The sequence below is a fragment of the Solanum pennellii genome, chromosome 1 (assembly GCF_001406875.1).
Source record: "Solanum pennellii chromosome 1, SPENNV200".
Taxonomy (NCBI): domain Eukaryota; kingdom Viridiplantae; phylum Streptophyta; class Magnoliopsida; order Solanales; family Solanaceae; genus Solanum; species Solanum pennellii.
Genome location: NC_028637.1, coordinates 83,139,116 through 83,158,406, shown reverse-complemented (window position 1 = coordinate 83,158,406; position 19,291 = coordinate 83,139,116).

Below are 19,291 nucleotides of genomic sequence, written 5' to 3'. Positions count from 1 at the left end.
TACAAATATAATATAGAAGATTTTTTATAATTTATGTCAAATATATCAAAACATTTTTTAATCTTATAGTCTTAATTAAGAGTCTTAATTAAGTATGTTATGTGAAAAACTAAAATTAACATGTTGTCATTTTCAAGCATTACAAAGAAACATATTAAAGTGAAATATAGTATTAAGTTATGAATTTCTTGAATCAAATTCGTAAGGGAACTAATACACTTTATCCTAAAATTTAAGGATCAAAAATGCAATTTTATTTATTTTTTTCTCCCAAGAATCTTGGCTAGCCTTGTATATAAAAGACATTGTCCACATTGGCCTATGTATCATAAAACAAAGTTTCTTCATCAACATTACTACTACCAAAGAAATGGAAGCACAGAGAGATCTTGCTAAAATAGGCTCAGAAGGATTTGCTCTAATTGACGAATATTATGGAAAAAAGAGGATGAATAGAGCTTCCACCACAGTGGCACACAATCTGGAAGCCAGTGTTTATTGGGTGACACAGCAGAACTACCACTATCACTACTCTTCGCCTCGTGTTTATCGGGCAATTCCTTTGATTAAAAAAGAAGCTATCAATACCGCTCCAAGTACACCTCGTGTTTATCGGGCAGCTCAGTTGCATGATGGTATATTACTCGCCCATTATTCTACCGACGCCAAATGAGCATCCCTTATAATATATACTACTAGTTCTTACTGATTTTGCTCTTGGTATAATTCTGTAGCGAAATCATGGTTATATGTATGTATGTGTTGTACTCGGTTACTGGTTAGAATTATGCAGGTGTTAACTATGCAAAGTATAGTTATGCATGGTTTAGCTATGCAAGTATTAGATATGCGAGGTTTAGTTATACAGATATTAATTATGAAGGGTTTAGAGATTACAATACATGAATTATTAACTATTAAATATTAAACTTGTTGTAAATTATTAATATATATTATTTACAAAATAATAATACATGCTATAAATGTGAAATATATTGAATAATATATAATGATAATATTTGATTAGCATATTACCGTTATAAAATAGACAATCAATTTCTAATATTAAAAAAATATTTATATTTTGGATAAATCAATCAAAACGATAAGTATATAAAAAGAAATGAAAATAATCTATATATAATAAGAAATAAAAACAACACATGTTAATAGAAAAATAATAAAGTTTCCAATTAAAAAAATTAAAAGAAATAAAAATGGTCTAAATATAAAAAAGAAATAAAAACGACAAACTTATATGTAGGAAAAGGGAAAAGGGTCTGATATACCCCTTAACTTTGTCATTTGGAGCTGATATACCCCTCGTTATAAAAGTGGCTCATATATGCCCTTACCGTTATACAAACGGCTCACATATACCCCTGCCGTTACAAAATGGCTCATATATACCCTTCATTTAACGGAAGTTAAAAAAATAGTTTTAGATTTATATTTATTACTTGTAATTTTTAAAAAAAAATTATTTAGGGGTATATATGATTCTTCTATCAAAATTCAAGGTATATTTTAATTTTTTTCATACATAAATTATTTTTTGACTTCCTTTATCATAACTATTTGAGTTTCTTATTCTTATTTTGTTTTTTTCTTTCATTTCTTAGTTTAAAGAAAAAAAACTATTTTTTTGTGTGTATTTTAATTTAATTTCGTATTCGAATAAAAAATTTGGTCATCTACAATAAGTTGTACAAGAATATTAGTGAAACATAAATAAATTTGATAATCAAAATAATAATTATAAATTAGTCATTGAAACAAAAAAAATCAAAAAATATGTTTGACGAGGATTAAATTTACTCATATGGGATTATATTTTTGGAAAAAAATAATAAAAATTTAGATTAAAATTATTATTTTTTCATTTTCGTTAGAGGAAAAGGGTATATGTGAGCCATTTGTTTACAAGTAGGGGTATATATGAGCCACTTTCATAACAAGGGATATATCAGCTCTAAATGACAAAGTTGAGGGGTATATCAGACCTTTTTCCCATAGGAAAATAATAAAATTTCCAATTAAAAACAATAAAATAAATTAATAGGGAAAATATGTAATTTAATACTTTAATACATGTATAACTAATACTCATATAACTTATTCCAACTTCTACCCTGCATAACTTTATAAATAGATTCCCTCATAAGTTATGTTGGTATTAATTATGTAGGACTACAAAAATGCAACCAAACATGATATAAGTTATGTTGACTTTTCTACCTAAACAAAAATTTCCACTAAACATAGTATAACTTAATATATTATTTTATATATGAATAAAATGTAAGTTATACCGTAATCAAACAGCACTTAATGTAATACAACATCCTTGTCGTATGTATATCACTATATATCTATAATCTATTATATAATGTACATAGATATACTAACACTACTACAAAGGAAGAATTCTTTAGTAATGAAAAATTTGGCCGTTAAAAGTCCAAATCCTATCACTAAATGTTAACAATCGTTAAAAGGATTTCAATTGTGTTGAAATTATGGTTATATTTTCTTTTTAGCGGCTGGATATTCACTCCGTACACATAATATCAAAATTGCTTTCGTTTATTATATTAATAGTTTTAATACCAATACAATTAATGAACAAGTTTTTCGTTGTTAATGGTCATTTCAATATTTGATAAGCCAATTATAAAAGAGTTCCAAATATCGCATTTTCATTTGTTATTGTACCTAGATTTATACTAGGGATGATATTAATTGTTTCATACAAAGAAACACTAGAAAATATCCTAAATAGTTAAACTCATATAAATATTCATTGTCAATACAAAAGCTAATATTCTCTCTCTTTCAAAAAGAATGATCTCCTTTCCTTTTTAGTTTGTTTAAAAAAGAATGATCTCTTTATTATTTTTTTTGTAACATTTTAATTTTAGCTTTCTATGTGGCATGTTTAAGGCCACAAGATCAAAGAGCAATTTTGTACATTTGACCTAACTTTAATTTAGGGTCATAAGATTAAAAAGTCTTATTTTTATTCTTAAACTCCATGTCAAATCAATTTAGGTCATTATTTATGAAAAGGAGGGAGCATTTTTTTTTGGGTACAAAAAGCTAGTAGTATATTATAATTTAATATGCGTTAGTACAAGAAAGTGGAAGAGCATGGCTACTGCTATCATGCATGGAGGAGGGCAGGGGTTGATTACATATATTATTACTACTATTGGGCATTATACACCTAACAAAAGAGTGTCAACTTTGTCTGCTTTCAGATACTTTACTGCAAACAAAGGGAGAACTGTCAATATCAAAACAGCGTTAAAGTCCATTTCGATTGACTTAAAAAAGCTTTTAAATTAAAAATAAAAGTCAAACTTAAATGACTTTAAGTCAAAAAATAAAAAATAGAGGGAGAGCTAGTTTTATTTTTTGACTCATTTTAAGTCTTTTAAAACTTGTTTTAAGTCATTTTTTTTATCTTTTCAAACACTTCCTAACATATTTTATGTTATTTTTTATATTTTACAAACGCTTCCAAAAATAAAAAAACTAACTTAAAAATAGATTTGACTAACTTTTAAGTCAATCAAAACACCTCTAGTCTTCTTTAACTTAGTGCCCTCCTAAGCTAGGATATCTGCTACTCTGTTCTTTTCCAAATAGTTATGATGCAGCATAGGTTTCCCCAACTACTTGATTAGATCTCAAACAATCAAATAATATAGGGAAAAGGGTCAAAAATACCCCTTAACTTTAGTTTATTAGTTAATTATGCCCTTTCCGTTAAAACATAGACATTTTTACCCTACCGTTACTAATTTCATCATTTAGAACCTTCTAGTAACAGAAATTTCCAAATTGATTCAAATTAACCTAATTTTTTAAAAACAACCCATTCCCATTTTAAACCCATATTTCGACTCGTCTAAAAATCAAACCCAGATACTTAACCCATTTGCCAAAATATGGAGTTGAATATCTCGTTTACACTGGTGAGTTGCGTGATTCAATTGGTACTTCAATTCATTGAAAAGATTGTCCCTCTATGGATGTCAATTCTGTGGTTTTATTCCTTATTTCATTGGCAATCTAACACAAATTAGGAAGTTTCTGTTTTGGGGTAATCTATTTTCTCTAACCTTTAAGTTTTATTGGATTACTATGGTGTTGAAGGGAAATGTAAGGTTTGAGACGGAATTTATTATAATTTTTTGGTTTTCTTTTATTGTTGCTGGAATCGTTCCGAGTTGTGTTGGAATGGTGAACCGGGGAAGAATAAGAAGGAGAAGATTCTGGTTTGTTGCTTTAACACAATATGTAAGGCCTGCAAGATTATTATTATCTTGTTTGACTCTAAAAAATCAGCAAGGTTTGGAGTATCGATTTTATCATTAAACATTAACTTTGTTATTAGACTGATATTACGTTCCGTTCTAATACTCTGAAAGAGAGTAAAATGAAGTGTGTTGCTTGGGAATTTCTTGGAAATCGAAAAACTCAAATATGTGGCAGGTTTTTTTAAAGTGTGTTGCTTTAATTTGGGTTTGTTGCTTTAACACAATATGTAAGGCCTGCAAGATTATTATTATCTTGTTTGACTCTAAAAAATCAGCAAGGTTTGTAGTATCGATTTTATCATTAAACATTAACTTTGTTATTAGACTGATATTACGTTCCATTCTAATACTCTGAAAGAGAGTAAAATGAAGTGTGTTGCTTGTGAATTTCTTGGAAATCGAAAAACTCAAATATGTGGCAAGTTTTTTTAAAGTGTGTTGCTTTAATTTAGATATGTGGATTTCATATCTTAGAATTTTCCTTAAAAATTCAGTCATAAGCTTATCTTGTTCAGTATTTTCCTTCAACTTAAAGTCTTTCTCTTCGTCTTCACCGACAATCTTCCTCTTTCTCCATTGTTGCAACTTTGGGCTCATTCTCTACATTGTTGCAACTTTGTAATCAGAAAATGGTAAACACAATTTGATTTTACTTCAATGGAAAGGCCTTTATTTTGACTAGACTTAATCAATTGAGCGAGGAAATAGGTTAAATGTTTATGAGGTTAGGTTTTTAGACGGATCAAGATATGGATTTAAAATGAGGAATGAGTCATTTTCAAAATTCGGGGTTAATTTGAGTTAATTTGGGGAATTCTGTTAATTGAGGGGTATAAATGATGAAATTAGTAACTGCAGGATAAAAATAACTTTCTTTTAACGGCAAAGGCATAGTAACTAATAAAATAATATTAAGGGGTATTTTTAACCCTTTTTTCAATAATATATTAGAGTATGGTGGATGATCATCTTTTAGGTATTTGATAATCTCTTTGCAATCTATGAAGACTTCTGAAGGTGTTGAATCGTGTAGGATAGCCAACCTAAGCCTCTTACCTAAAACTGATACTTCAGTCATGATAGGTGTTGAGGTTATTCAGGAACGATATGTTCTATCTATTCAAGTTGTATGACAAATTTTTATCAACTATTAAGCAAAGAAAAAATCGAACATCTATAATTAATAAGATATCATCTTTAAACCACCTAACCACAGTAAACTCCCCCTTGAACTTCAACTCAATCCCTATTTTCTTCAATGATAGATTCTCCATATTCAAATTCTTGATCTATAAAAAAAAGTTTATGTAAATTTAGTAACAAAGAAAATTTATACCACCTAACAAATAAAAGAACTTGGTTCTTGTAATACTAAAAAAGACTTTGTAATTATGACATAAACTACACATAAAATTATCATGGAAAACCTCTGTAATACAAGGGAAGATAAACTACGACCTACATCTATTAGGATTTCAAAAAGTTTCAGTAAAACTTCAAAGATCAATTTTAGATTACAATTCCATAATCTAAGAGAAAATTTCGTATCTCAACTCTAACGATCGACTATACCATTGTTTCTACTCTCCAAGAAGTCAAACACTCTTCTTATAACAACTTGCCAACTCATTTTCAGTTCTATAATAACTACCACCAAATAACGACTCTAACTTAACCTGCCAATGTTCTAAATTTAAAATGAAAACCTAACTCTAGTTTTTTTTTCTTCTACAGTTATTGCTCTTTGTGTCGCCTCTTTCTCTTGCCATGAATCCCAATTTTAGTAACCCAAAAGCTAAGTTTTGCACTGTCCATATTCTCCTTTTATAGTTTCTTGTTTTATGCGTATGAAAACCCTAGTTGATTCCTAAGGTGGTAGAGGGGAGGCATTTTCGAGGATATTGTTGAGACCCGAACTAGGACTAGAGGTAGGGCTCGAGCTAGAGGTCGTGCTCGTAGAGTAGCACCAGCCAGAGGCAGGGCTAGAGAGACTTCTGCTGAGCTACATATTCAATTTTTTTAGGACCAGGTTCTTTTTTTGTTTGGAGCTCTGTTGTTTTAGGAGACTAGTTGAGGATGCTTTGTGTGTTAGAGAACCTTTCTCCGAGGATGAATACCGCAGGTCAGTAACAAGCTCTAGGTGTTCATGTTCAGGTGGGACAACCAATAGTGGTTCCTGCACCGATGACTATTGGTGCACAAATTTCTCCTGAGGTTATTTTGACAGTGCCTGATCAACAGTGCTATTAGAGATTTTAGAAGAGGAAACCTTTTAGGTGGAAAGAGAGAGGATGCTTATCAGTTTTTGAATTTGTGTCATAAGATGCTTGAGACAGTGGGTATGGTGGATCTTCGTGGAATCTAGTGTGTTGCACTTCAAATTCGTGGTCGCGCCAGAGAGTGGATGTATTTTATAACGTTTTAGAGGTTTGCTTCATTCCTTGGAGAATGAGAGAAGAGAGTCATCTGACATTTGAGAGCTTGGTTTAGGGAAGTTAGCCGGTGACCGAGTATGAGGCCTGCTTTTGTGAGCTCTCTAGGCATGCTTTGACTATTTTATGGATGAAGCTGAGAGAGTTCGCCGGTTTGTACGAGGGTTGAATTTCTCTCTCAAATCTTATGTGTTCAGTGCAGCTACAGAAGGGGCTTTCTACCGGTCAATTGTGGGCACCACAATTAGGCAAAATTGATTGTCTTAATGGAGTTTGGGGAGACCAAGAGAGCCCGTTCTTCAGGTCAATTTTATGGTGCCTCATATGGAGGTAGATGTTCTAAAGGATAGTGGTTAATTCCAGTTCTATGGGTTGGTTCATGCTTTTATGCCAGCAGTTGAGAGTGGGCAGATTGCCCCAGGTTTTATGGTTCTCAATGAGGTGTCCATGGTAGTTCATAGGGTTTACAACATTAGCTATCTGCGCTGAGATCTTGCTACACTTGTACGGATCGCAGTCATATGATGCGACAATGTTTGTACAGACTCATCCTGTAACACATTATAACTAGAAAGAAGTTAAAAAGTGGAAATAGTCATTCCTGGAAAGAATTTAAAATCTAAAAAAAAATTTAAGTTGAATTTTTGGTCATTTTCAAACGACCATAACTTCTAGCTCAATATGATTTTGGTATATTTCCAAATATCGTAGGAAAGGTCTTGGAATCTTTCCAATGCCACTGAGCTTGCACAATTCCAAGTTTGTATGAGTGAGATATGACCATTTAAAGTTGAGTTGTTCAATTAAGAGAAGTCTATAACCGGATTTTGGAAGGGTATTTTAGTCGTTTCCTTACCCAATTATTTTAATCAATTTTTAGGATTTTAATTGGTGACAAATCAGAATTTGGTCAGTTTAGAAAATTGAAAATCTATACTAGGGCTTGGAGAAAAGAGAAAAGAGGAAAGAGGAAAAAGAATGAGAAAAGGCAAGATTCATCAAGAACGTTCAAGTTTGATTGTGGATTTTGCCAAGGATTCAAACCTAGAGGTATGTGAGATCACATAGTGTTGGTTAGTGCACTCACGCACTAATCATGTTTAATTCAGAGTATTTTCGTCCTAAAAAGATTAAGAATTTGATGTTCTTGAGTTGTTTGAATTTGGGAAGAGTTTGAGGAGTTATTGAGAGTTTAATGTTGATTATTGAAGTTGCTTTAAGTTAGATTCTTGTGTATATGTTTGGGTACCTGAATCTAAATATATATTCAGAAAAAGGATAGAAAATAATCGGATCAAGATCCGAAAATGAGTCAAAATGTTTGTCCAGTTTGCGTGGGAAGGGGCTGGCATGACGCGCTCCCGTAGAGCTAGAAGGGCTGGCGTGGTGCGCTTTTAGTGCGCCCGAAATGAGCCCCAGTAACTTGGGGCTGGGGGCAACGCGCCAGGGATGCACCCGGATCATTGTTTTCACCTATCTTTCGTCGTTTAGCTTATTTAAGTCCTTCTAAAGTGTACTAACACTTTCCATTGATTCAAACTACTCTAAATGAATTCTAAGCACCTAGAAATCATCCATAAATATGAACCATAACCTTGAATCCATAAATTCAAATTCAATCAAAAAGTCTTTTGCAAACGCTTTCAACTTTGTTTTATGAATTTGAAGTTCAAGTTGAGTAAATAGTAGAAAGTAAAGAATGAAGTTCATTTCATCAATACTATATGGGGTCTATGTAATTCCCAATGGGTTTAGAATGTTTCACATTTAAACAAGAAAGAAAACCTTGCTTTTCAAAGAGCCTTTGAGCTAGTTTCAGTAAAGAGAACGCTTTCATAATTAAGCAAGAGGGGAAACTTTGATTTCTCAGATAGCCTTTTAGCTAAGTTTTTGATCAATTATCTCAAAACACAGAATAAATGTAAGAGCTAGTATCATATTTTGGGAGTAGTATTTAACACTGATATGAGGAAGAGTTCAGACAACTCACAACCCCCATAAACTATATAGACACCATGGGTAGAAAAGGGTCATACTTTTTAGATGACCCTTTTAGCTCTTTTTAGCATAGACTAGTGGATCCACTTAGTAGTTTAGTATATATACCCTCGTCAAGGTATAGGAAAACCCTGGCAGTGTGAGGCAAAATATTGTAATATTACAATAGCTCTTAAATAATGGTTGTCGGTTAGAGAAACTCCCACAGAAGTAGTTGTATTCTTATATAGACAATTTATTTGTATTTTTACATACATATCAGAGTTATATTGTATATCTACATACATACAAAGTTGACATCCATATTTTAAAATCTTTTCTTTATATTGCACATGTTTTAAATTACTTTATAATGAAATGAGTTCAATTATGTTGAGTTGAGTTGATTCAGGTAAGTTCTTCAGTTTCTTTCAAGCTTATGTCTTGCATTAGAATTCCCTTGCATACTCATACATTCAATGTACTGATGTCATTTGGCCTTGCATCTTATTATGATGCAGACACACGTAACCAGATTCATCATCCAATGCCTCGTTGATCAAGTTGAGCATTCAGAGTTAGTTGGTGAGCCTCCTTACTTTCCAAAGGTCTCCTTTGTTATCATTTGATTATTTTTGTATTTCATTTGTTAGGATGATTGGGGGTTTTATCTCGACATCTATCTCAGTTATTTTAAAGGCTTTATAGATAGTTAGATCCAGCAATTACACGAAAGATGTTCAGAAATTGCACAACAAAAAGTCTCAATGAGTTTCAAATTCATTAATTAAAAAAGTCTAAAGACACTCAGCTACAACAACCTATTATATCAGTGGTGTCCAAAAATATGTTATTTAATCACTTTGAACACCCTGACCATCATGTGCCTACACCCGTGTTTGAGATTTTTTTCTAAAATAAATGACTCAGATTCCCTACTTCCAAATAGGGGTGGACATGAACAAGATTGGTTTAGGTTATTAAACATCAACCAAATCATTTGTGTCGGAATAAAACAAATAAAATTCAATTTTTTTTTGGATTTTTTAGGTTTTATCTGATGAAGTATTCATACAAACATGTTATTAACTTGTGTGCTTCAAATATTTCTTTAGTTATAACAAAATACAACTATCTATAGGGGCGTACCCACACTATACCGTGGGGGTGCACGTGCACCCGGTAACTTTCAAAAAAGTCATATGTATATATGTATATCTATTTTGAAAAACTGGTAGAAATTAAGATATAGTTAACAGTGCACCCATAAAAACATAGAAGTGCTCCTGTGCAATTGGTAGAAGGTAGAGTTACCAGCCTCTAGACCAGAGTTTCACCCACTTAAGCCTATTTTTATTTTAAGTTTAGCTTTAGACCTTATATTTGAGCTATGTTTATACTAGTGCACCCAAAACCTTCATGTGTGATAAAACTAAAATAGTCAATAAAAAATAATAATTAAATCACATAAAATGGAACAAATATTGCAAAGTAATAAGTACAAAATCATGCTAAAATAAGTCTAACATGTATTAGTTAGGCGACTAAACAATAAAGTAAAACTAAAGTTTGCTAGTAAGTAAAATAGGGAAAATTATAAGTCTCTCTCACTCAGTTGGTTCAAAGTAAATTTGAACGGGTGAAGACCTAATTTAATATCTATATTAACTCATTTTTAATATTTTCAATTTCAACTTAACCCGCCAATTTGACACACCCTAAATAGATAAGAGAATATTCATGATGGATTTTTCCAAAGAATCTTTTTATTTCTTGAACCAACATATTCTTACAAATCAAACTTTTATCTTTTTCCACAGCATATATTTTGATTTTTGAAGTGATAAGGGTTTGTTAAACCGCCCACTTACGGTCCAATTCTTCATTTAAGTAAACAAGACTTAGTTAGATGCTTCCACCGAAAGAAGAAGATGACAGTCAATGCTATTCCCATTTCTTAATAAGTAAAATAAAAAATTCCTTTCCCATTACAATTTGGTTCTTCAATTATTCAGCTAAAGAAAAAGGAAGTAATATACTTTATCCTAAAATTAAAGGACCATAAAATGCAATTTTATAAGAAACCCAAGAGACTTAACCAGCCTTTCTTTCTATATAAAGGAAATTACCCCATCGGCCTTTGCATTAAAAAACACCACCACAAAGTTTCTTCATAAACATTACTATACCCTACACTTCTTCTCTAATTTCCAATCACACAAATAAACAAAAAAAAAAAAATCAAAATGGCACCAAAGAGAGATCTTAATAAAATAGGGTCGGAAGGTTTTGCTCTAATTGATGAATACTTTGATAAAAAGAGGACTAACAGACCTCAAATCACCGTGGAGGCACAGCAGAGCTGCAACTATCGCTACGTTTTACCGGAATCTCTTGTTTACCGGATGATTCCCCCGACTGGAAGAGAAGTTATGATCAGTGCTCCAACACCACCAGTGGTGGCTTTAAATAGCTACGAGGCAGCTCAGTTGCATGATGGAATACGTCTCGCTGATTATTATTCTAAGAGACGCCAAATGCCCATGGCTTACGCTACCTAGTTGGTACTACTTTTATGTAGAAATTAGTTAATTACGCATGTAAGTTTCTCATTTTGCTCTTGGTATGATTTTGTAGCAAAACCATGCATGGTTATGTATGTATGTGTTGTATTCTCAATGTAATAAAAGCACTTGTATATGTATCTCTATGACTGTATAACCTTATATATATCATATCATATATTATATTATAAGTGGAAAGGTGCTTAGTCTAAAGTCGAATTATGAAAATGTCTTTTTATTTTTAATTATCATTATCATATTATTACTATTAAATAATTAAATATTATCCTATAAGTGTGAAGTCATTAAAATTGAATAATTTTTTTTAACTCTTCAAGAAATCACCATTAAAGTTGTATGAGTTTTTAACTCTTCATGCAATCATCATTTAAGTTGAATGACTTTTTAACTCTTCAAAATATACTGTTAAACTTTTGTTCTATGAACTTATGATGTAATTTTTTAATCTAGTATAAGTGCTTTTACAGACTGTTGAATAGAAGTTTTAGTAGAAATTGTATCAATACAAGTGAAGTATGCAGCATGTCTCTTCAACAATTTTGCAATTTTTTGCATGAATAATTTTTAATAAATTTGATCAACACTTGATTATTGTGTTTTAAATTAGATTTTAATAATTTAACGCATGTGTATTTTGCAAAGTAGAGGCTCCTTGACAACTTTAGTTTAACAATGGCTTATTGAAATTATATTTTGCTTTAGTCTCCTAGCTTTCGAGGTAAAAAGAATAATTAATGCTTCTCTCTCAATAACATCGAACAAAACAAATCAAGAAAATCTCTGAAGAACACATATTTTAATAAATGAGGTACTTTAATTTAATATGAATAAGTACTTAAAAGTTAAATACGAACAACATTAAAATTTATCATTCTAAATATGAAAAAGAAATAACAATCTTATACAGAAAAACATATAATAGAAATTGAATTCAAAAATAATATATAAGCAGTAAAAAGGATTATTATTTAGTGGTTAACAATTTTCACTCTTGACATGTTTTCAATTCTCAAAAAAAAAATCCAACTCCACCAATATTTTTATTTTATAACTCAAAATTATTATAAATTTAAAAAAATATATCATCATAATAATAAAGAACAAATGTGTAATGCACGTTAACAGAACCTAGTGTATTAACTACATGCATAAATATATTACTTTCTTATTCCAATTTATATGGAATTTCACTACGAAAAAATGCATATATAGCTACAAAATACATCGTAGCTAAATATCAAAAAATCTGTGGCTAAACACTTTAGCCATAACTTTTGTTTCCGTAGCAATTGTAGCAAGATATAGCATGATTAAAAGTTAGCTACAGACTTTACATAAGCTGTGTAAGGACTAACACTAACAACTACGAAAATAATGATATTGTAGTTGTAATGATATAAAAGTTTTGCTACAAAACATATACCTATAGCAAATCATTTAAATATTTTGCCACGATAAATAAATTTTGTAGCATCTTTTATATGGTAGTCACAATATATTTTGTTATGGCAAAAAACTTGATTTTAGTGAACATATTATATTTTAGTCTCATGGCAGTAATATTTGTACTAAGAGTTAGAAAACTTCTAGTTATGAATTAAAGTATTTGAGAGCATACTTTTTTTATTCATGGCTAAGAATTCAACTTTTTTCACAAAATACACAATTATCTAGCTATTTTTGTTTATTTTGCCATAAAATTTAAAAGATGAAATTGTATAGCTATAATTTTTTATAATCTATTTGTAGAGTTAGCTACAACTATAAAGTTTCATTGCTACAAATAAGGATATTACCATAGAAATCACAAATCATAAACATTTCTACTATAGGGCCAAAATTACGAAATTTAAATTCCAAAATAGATTTCAAATTTCACATAATTACATAATTCAATTTTAGAACATTTACGATATATAATTATTCTATAAAAGCTATTACGATAAAAGTATATTGCTTAACATTTTGTTTGGATCATTGTTATTTATTGTTTCATAATATATTGTATTGTATTATACTCTATTGTACTGTATTGTATAGTAGATACAATGTTTGGCTAAATTGTATTGTTTGTTGTTGATTAAGAACATTTTAATTGTTTGGTTTGATTGTATCGTACTGTTTTGTAATTTATAAATTTACTTAAATATCCTTAATTATTCTAGGTTAGGAGATTTGACTAGATTTAAATAATAAAGCTAAAGGGTAAAATAGTATTTTGAAATATTATGTAAAGATATAATTGGAAAAAGAAATTAAGTAACAATGGGAACGCACCAAATTGGTTGTTCCATAAAATAGGGGTGTCTATTTTTACGTAATAACGAAATTTAAGAATACAGTACAACACATTTTAAGTAACAATCAATACAAATATTGTAGTTATAGTAACGATACAATACAATACATGCATAACAATGATCCAAAAATAGTGTAAGGCTTCAAGTGGCATCTTCTTCTCCCTTTTCTCGTGCCAATATCTCCAAGTTGTTCTAATAATTCTACTAATTTACCTGCAAAGTTTTGATAAAGTAAATTAATAGTACCAAAAGGTAAAAATAATTGCATTATATATTATATTTAAGGAGTACATATAATCATATATTTTATCTAAAAACATTATTTTTACTAAAATCTCCTTTAAAATCTTCTATGACGACCAATTATTGAGGATTTTTGACTTGACCAATTTGCAGTCTTTTCTTGTTCGACAACAATTGTAAAATTAAAAGATATTTCTTAAGTATCATATTATCCAAAATCTTTTAAGAATTATAAAGAAATAATAAACCATTTAGCAACACAGATCTAGAAAGCTACGAGTTAATTATCGAATTGGCATTATTGACATAAAAAATTACACCTTTTTTTCCTTATAAAATAAATCTATAAAGTTCATTACAGAATTCATCATTAGCTTACTAATTTTACTTTATTTTAGCCATGCAATACTTCCATATCACTATAACTGTAACCTATAAAACTATTAGACCACAAATTTCAATTTTTTTCTTAAACTTCAAATTTAGTATTGAAACTACACCATATAAATTGGACATTAAATGTAATATATAAACATATGTTTGAACTAGTTTGCCCATTAAACACAAACCTAATACCCTTCAATCTTCAGCCCTAAAGTTTACATTCAAGTTTTACTATTTTTTTACTGAAATCTATAATACATATTATACTCATAGTGTTTTTAGATATAAGTTAAAGAAACAATATAATTGTAATTCAGTAACTTTTTTTTCTTCTGAAATTGAGATAGGGGAAGAACATGTTCCTGTCTTCACGAATGGATTTTGGATCTGTTTAGAGAATTTAGGATTTTGGCTTTCCAATACTTTTTATCAATTTTATTTTTGCTCTCTAATAGGAAAAGGAAGTTTTTATTTAGGCCCAAAAATAGAGGGAAACGATTTGGAGGGATATTTTTCATTAATCCTTTTAAATTTTTTTTCCCTCCTAATTATCATAAAAATATTCTTTGGTTTTAATTTTCTTTAGGTAAAACTATTATACAACTATATTCGATATACAATCATATTTACTCATATTATTTATACTTATTAAATTATTATCTATGACTCCCTCTATTCACTTTTATTTGTCATATTTTGACTTGACAATACATTAAGAAAATAATTAGTAATATATGTATTTTATCAAACTATCCCCTATTAAATGATGTCTTGAAAAATAATTTGGAAAATAAGTATTTAATGTTAAGGGTAAAATATTTAAAAAGAAATTATTTCATTTTATGATATGTCAAAGGTGATAAGTAAAAATGAAAAATTATTTTAAAACAGGTGATAAATAAAAGCCAAGGATGAAGTATTATCTAAAACTGATTTGTACTACATATAAATAATGATATACAGACACTTAAATATTAACTATATTCAATTATTAAATTCTTAGGTCAACTAGTTATAATTATATTTATAAAAATTATTAATTAATTTAAATTGATAGTATATCACAAAGATCATAGCGATAGATTACGTTTGAGTAAACTTAAAATTCTAAATTTACTTATAATTGAATATTATTTTACTCAAAAAAATAAAAGAAAAGAAAAATAACATTAGTTTTCGAAAAATCGATTGAACTTATGATCTAAGAGAAATCGAATTTTCGAAGTAATAGAATCACTACTTAATTTTTTGATAAAAATCAAGAAAGAACTTAAGGTTTTCAAAAAAGATTTAAATAGATAAAATCAATTTGAAAAATGGGTTTTAATTTTTTGATAAAAATCAAGAAAGAACTTAAGGTTTTCAAAAAAGATTTAAATAGATAAAATCAATTTGAAAAATGGGTTTGAAGTTCAATGTACATTGTGAGAAGATGTTAGGCCCTCGAAATATCCGCTAACTTGCGGTTGACCGACAATTTAACTAAAATGACTTTGACTAACTTTCCAAATTTTAACTAAGTAAAGGTAATTATTTTTTAGTTATTTACTTATTTCATTATTACTTCATCTTGGGGGAACAACCTAAAGAAAAATCTTATGAGGGGAATAATTTAAGTGTCATAAAAATAGAGCTAAGTAATAAATATATATGAGAATAAATATTTTAATTTTTTGAATATAAAAAGAAAATGACTATCTATTTGAAATTAATTAAATCAAATCACAAGTAAATAAAATGTTAGTCAAAACAATTATAAATAAATAAAGAGAAGAAGGGAGAAAATATTAAATTTGGGCCTTTGATTCAAATTCAAAAAAAAAAGTTGTCCTAAAACTAAAAGGGAAATTTTTCAAAATTGTCAATATTTTAACATTTAAGAGGGCTCATTAGCAACATTTTTAATATTTAATAAAAATATCAAAATTTTACTTTGTTATGTATCTTATTTATGTTTTTATTATTTATTTTTATTTAAAGAATAGAATTATTTAATAACAAGAGGGAGAAAATCAAGGGAGATAATATTTAAAAAAAAGGTAAGGATAACTTAATTTTCTCATCAGTTATATTTTCAAAGAAAACTCAAACTTTGTTCTTTTTTTTTTCTCCAGAACTTTAACCTTTTTTAAATTGTATTCCTTCCACTATGTATTCTATTTATATTCATTATAGTTTTCTGTTGTATTTTTTTATTAGTTTGTATTCATTTCAATAGGTATGCCAAATGAATCTATATTTATTTAAGAAACATATTTGTATTCATATACTTTTTCCCTGTCTATTTATTTTTTTCTTTCAAAAATCTTGTATTTCGTATTCATTTCAATATGCATTTTTTTGTATTTCTATTTGTTCTAATTTTTATTTAGAACTTTGTATAGTAATATATAAAATACAAAAAAATAGTATGATGAAAAAGTGAGAACGAAATATAAAATTGAAAAGGAATAAATGAATATTTGTTGTAATTATTCTTAAATAAAATATATAACTAGTTGATATACCTTTAGAATGAATACAATTTTGGAACAAATACCAAATTTATAAACTATGCAACATAATTTTTGAATGAATACAAATATTAATTCTATACATACGATTTTAAATACAAATTTGAGAAAGGATACAAAATTCTAAATTTTTTTGTATAAAAAAAACAAAAGAAACTAATAGGAAGTTGTTCTTCATATAAATAAAATACATATGTAGTTTGTATACATTTGGGATGGATTCAAACTATACAACATGAGATTTTGAATGAATACAAATATTAATAGCATACATACTAATTTGAATATTAGTTGAGAAAGGATACAAAATTCTAAGGAAAAATTATAAATACAAATTAAACTAATACAAAATTGTTCTTGGTCTTCAACATACGAACTTGTACTTGGTCTTCAACAAATTTATTAAAATCTTCAGGCACCCAAAAAAATTCATTTATATTTTACTGATAGTGTATTTACATGAATATTGCACAGTATACATAACAAGAAATTTATAAATATATTCAATACACATTGTTGAACAAATTGTTCTTTAACTTCAACTCAAAATGCAAAAATTTAAACATGCAAAAATATCTAAATACCTCTTCATCAACAATTTGGTCTTCTCCATCATTTTCTTGTACCCTACGAGTTATGTTTTCAATCTGAATTTGATGAAGACTTTGTTCTTGTCGTCTCTCTTCCTTCATTTTATAAGAAGATCCTACAATATCCGCTATTTCTTGAGTAATACATAGATTAAATGATGGAAAATCACTAGAAATCATTTTACTAGGATGAATAGTGTCTCATAGAATCATCCATTGAAGAGTGTTTTATAGTTCTAAACGAGAATTATCCTACTTTCACCTAATAAGAATGATTTAAACAACAACAAAATCAGAAAATAAATCTAAAAAAGAAGAAGATAACGATGAAATACCTTAATTAGAGGAATTTGTGTGAATCCAGATTTCGAAGATAAAAAATAACATTTCGGTAGAAGATTATAAGAAAATTGGGGTTGAAGAGAAGAAGGATTTGAAGGTTGAATAGGAATATGAACAGGAAAATATGGAGAGAGAGAATTTTATTTTATTTTACTTGTAGGATAAATATGGAAGAGAGAGATATGGGGAAAATTTAGAGATTTTGATTTTTTTAAATAAAAATAATTTGGGAAACATGAACTATGGATATACATAGGAATGTAAATAAATTAATTTTTTAGGAGATAAAATAGGGGTTTAATTAGGATACATATTCTTTTTCAAAATAATGACATTTTTGACATTTTAATTAATATTTTTAAAGTAGTGAGTTTTCTACTAATTAAGTTGTTGATTTTGACTAGTTTGCTAATTTTTCCACACTAAAATGAACCAAGAAACAACGGGTCTTGCCTATTACACTTGCTGGACCTGCTGAAAATTTCTTGGAAAAATTACATGAATTAAAACATTTTTAAAAAATATTTACTGATTTCAGCGATACTTTTTGTTTATTACCATTTAAAGCAATACTGTGATAAATCTGTATTATGTATTAAAAGTGAATTATGTATGCAATATATTTGAATTATAATTATTTTTGAAATATCTTATGTTTGTTTGGTAAAAAAGTGTTACATTGTATTATAAGTGTATTAAAATGTGTGATAAATGCATTATTCATCATTAAAACTTAGTACTATATGTGAATAATAAATAGTTCTTTGTAATATTTATTAAACTTGTATATTTATATAAGTTACCCAAATTTCTCTGGGTCTAATTTTTCAACTTTAAGCAAACTATGTACACTGAGTGTATATCAGTATATATGTAAGAATTTCAGCTCGAATCTTTGCACTTATTTATGTATATCCATCTTTAGACCTACGTCTGTAATTTTTTTTGGAAAAATTACTAAACTGCACAACTTTACTTTACCTATTCCCAATATTTCCCTACTCTTTTATTAAAATTCAAAAATCCCATTTTTTACACTCAATAATACTTTACTTACTTTTCACGTTGGAACTCAAAAACAAACATTTCCCATCCCCCAAATTTCGCCCAATTTTTCCCCCTTAAAATATCATCTTCTCCATTATGATTTTTTTTTTGTTTGCATTTTTACTGTTTTTCCTTGTAATGACCCGGAAGGTCATTTTTGGAAATATGAATTATTTCCTTAATTTGAATTAATTAATGGATGGGTGATCATAGATAATGAATTAATAGATAGTTAGTGGGCTAATGTGATAATTTATTAAAGATCCTATACCATTTGTCCCTTATATATTAAAAATAAATTGGTGATATTTAGTAATTTTACTATAATTATTATTTAAAGAAATAGAGGAAAAGAAAACTACCCTAGAACGAGACTTCGTGCAACATCGGCAATGAAGATTTGATCTCCTGGTAAGCAAATCTCAAATTAGTTTCAAATATATTCACATACAATGATATTGGGAGGTTGTTTACATTTATTATTCATTAAAAAAAAAGGGATAATGAAATGGAAGTGCATGTGTTGTCTGTGATGTTTGAACTTGGAAAAAAA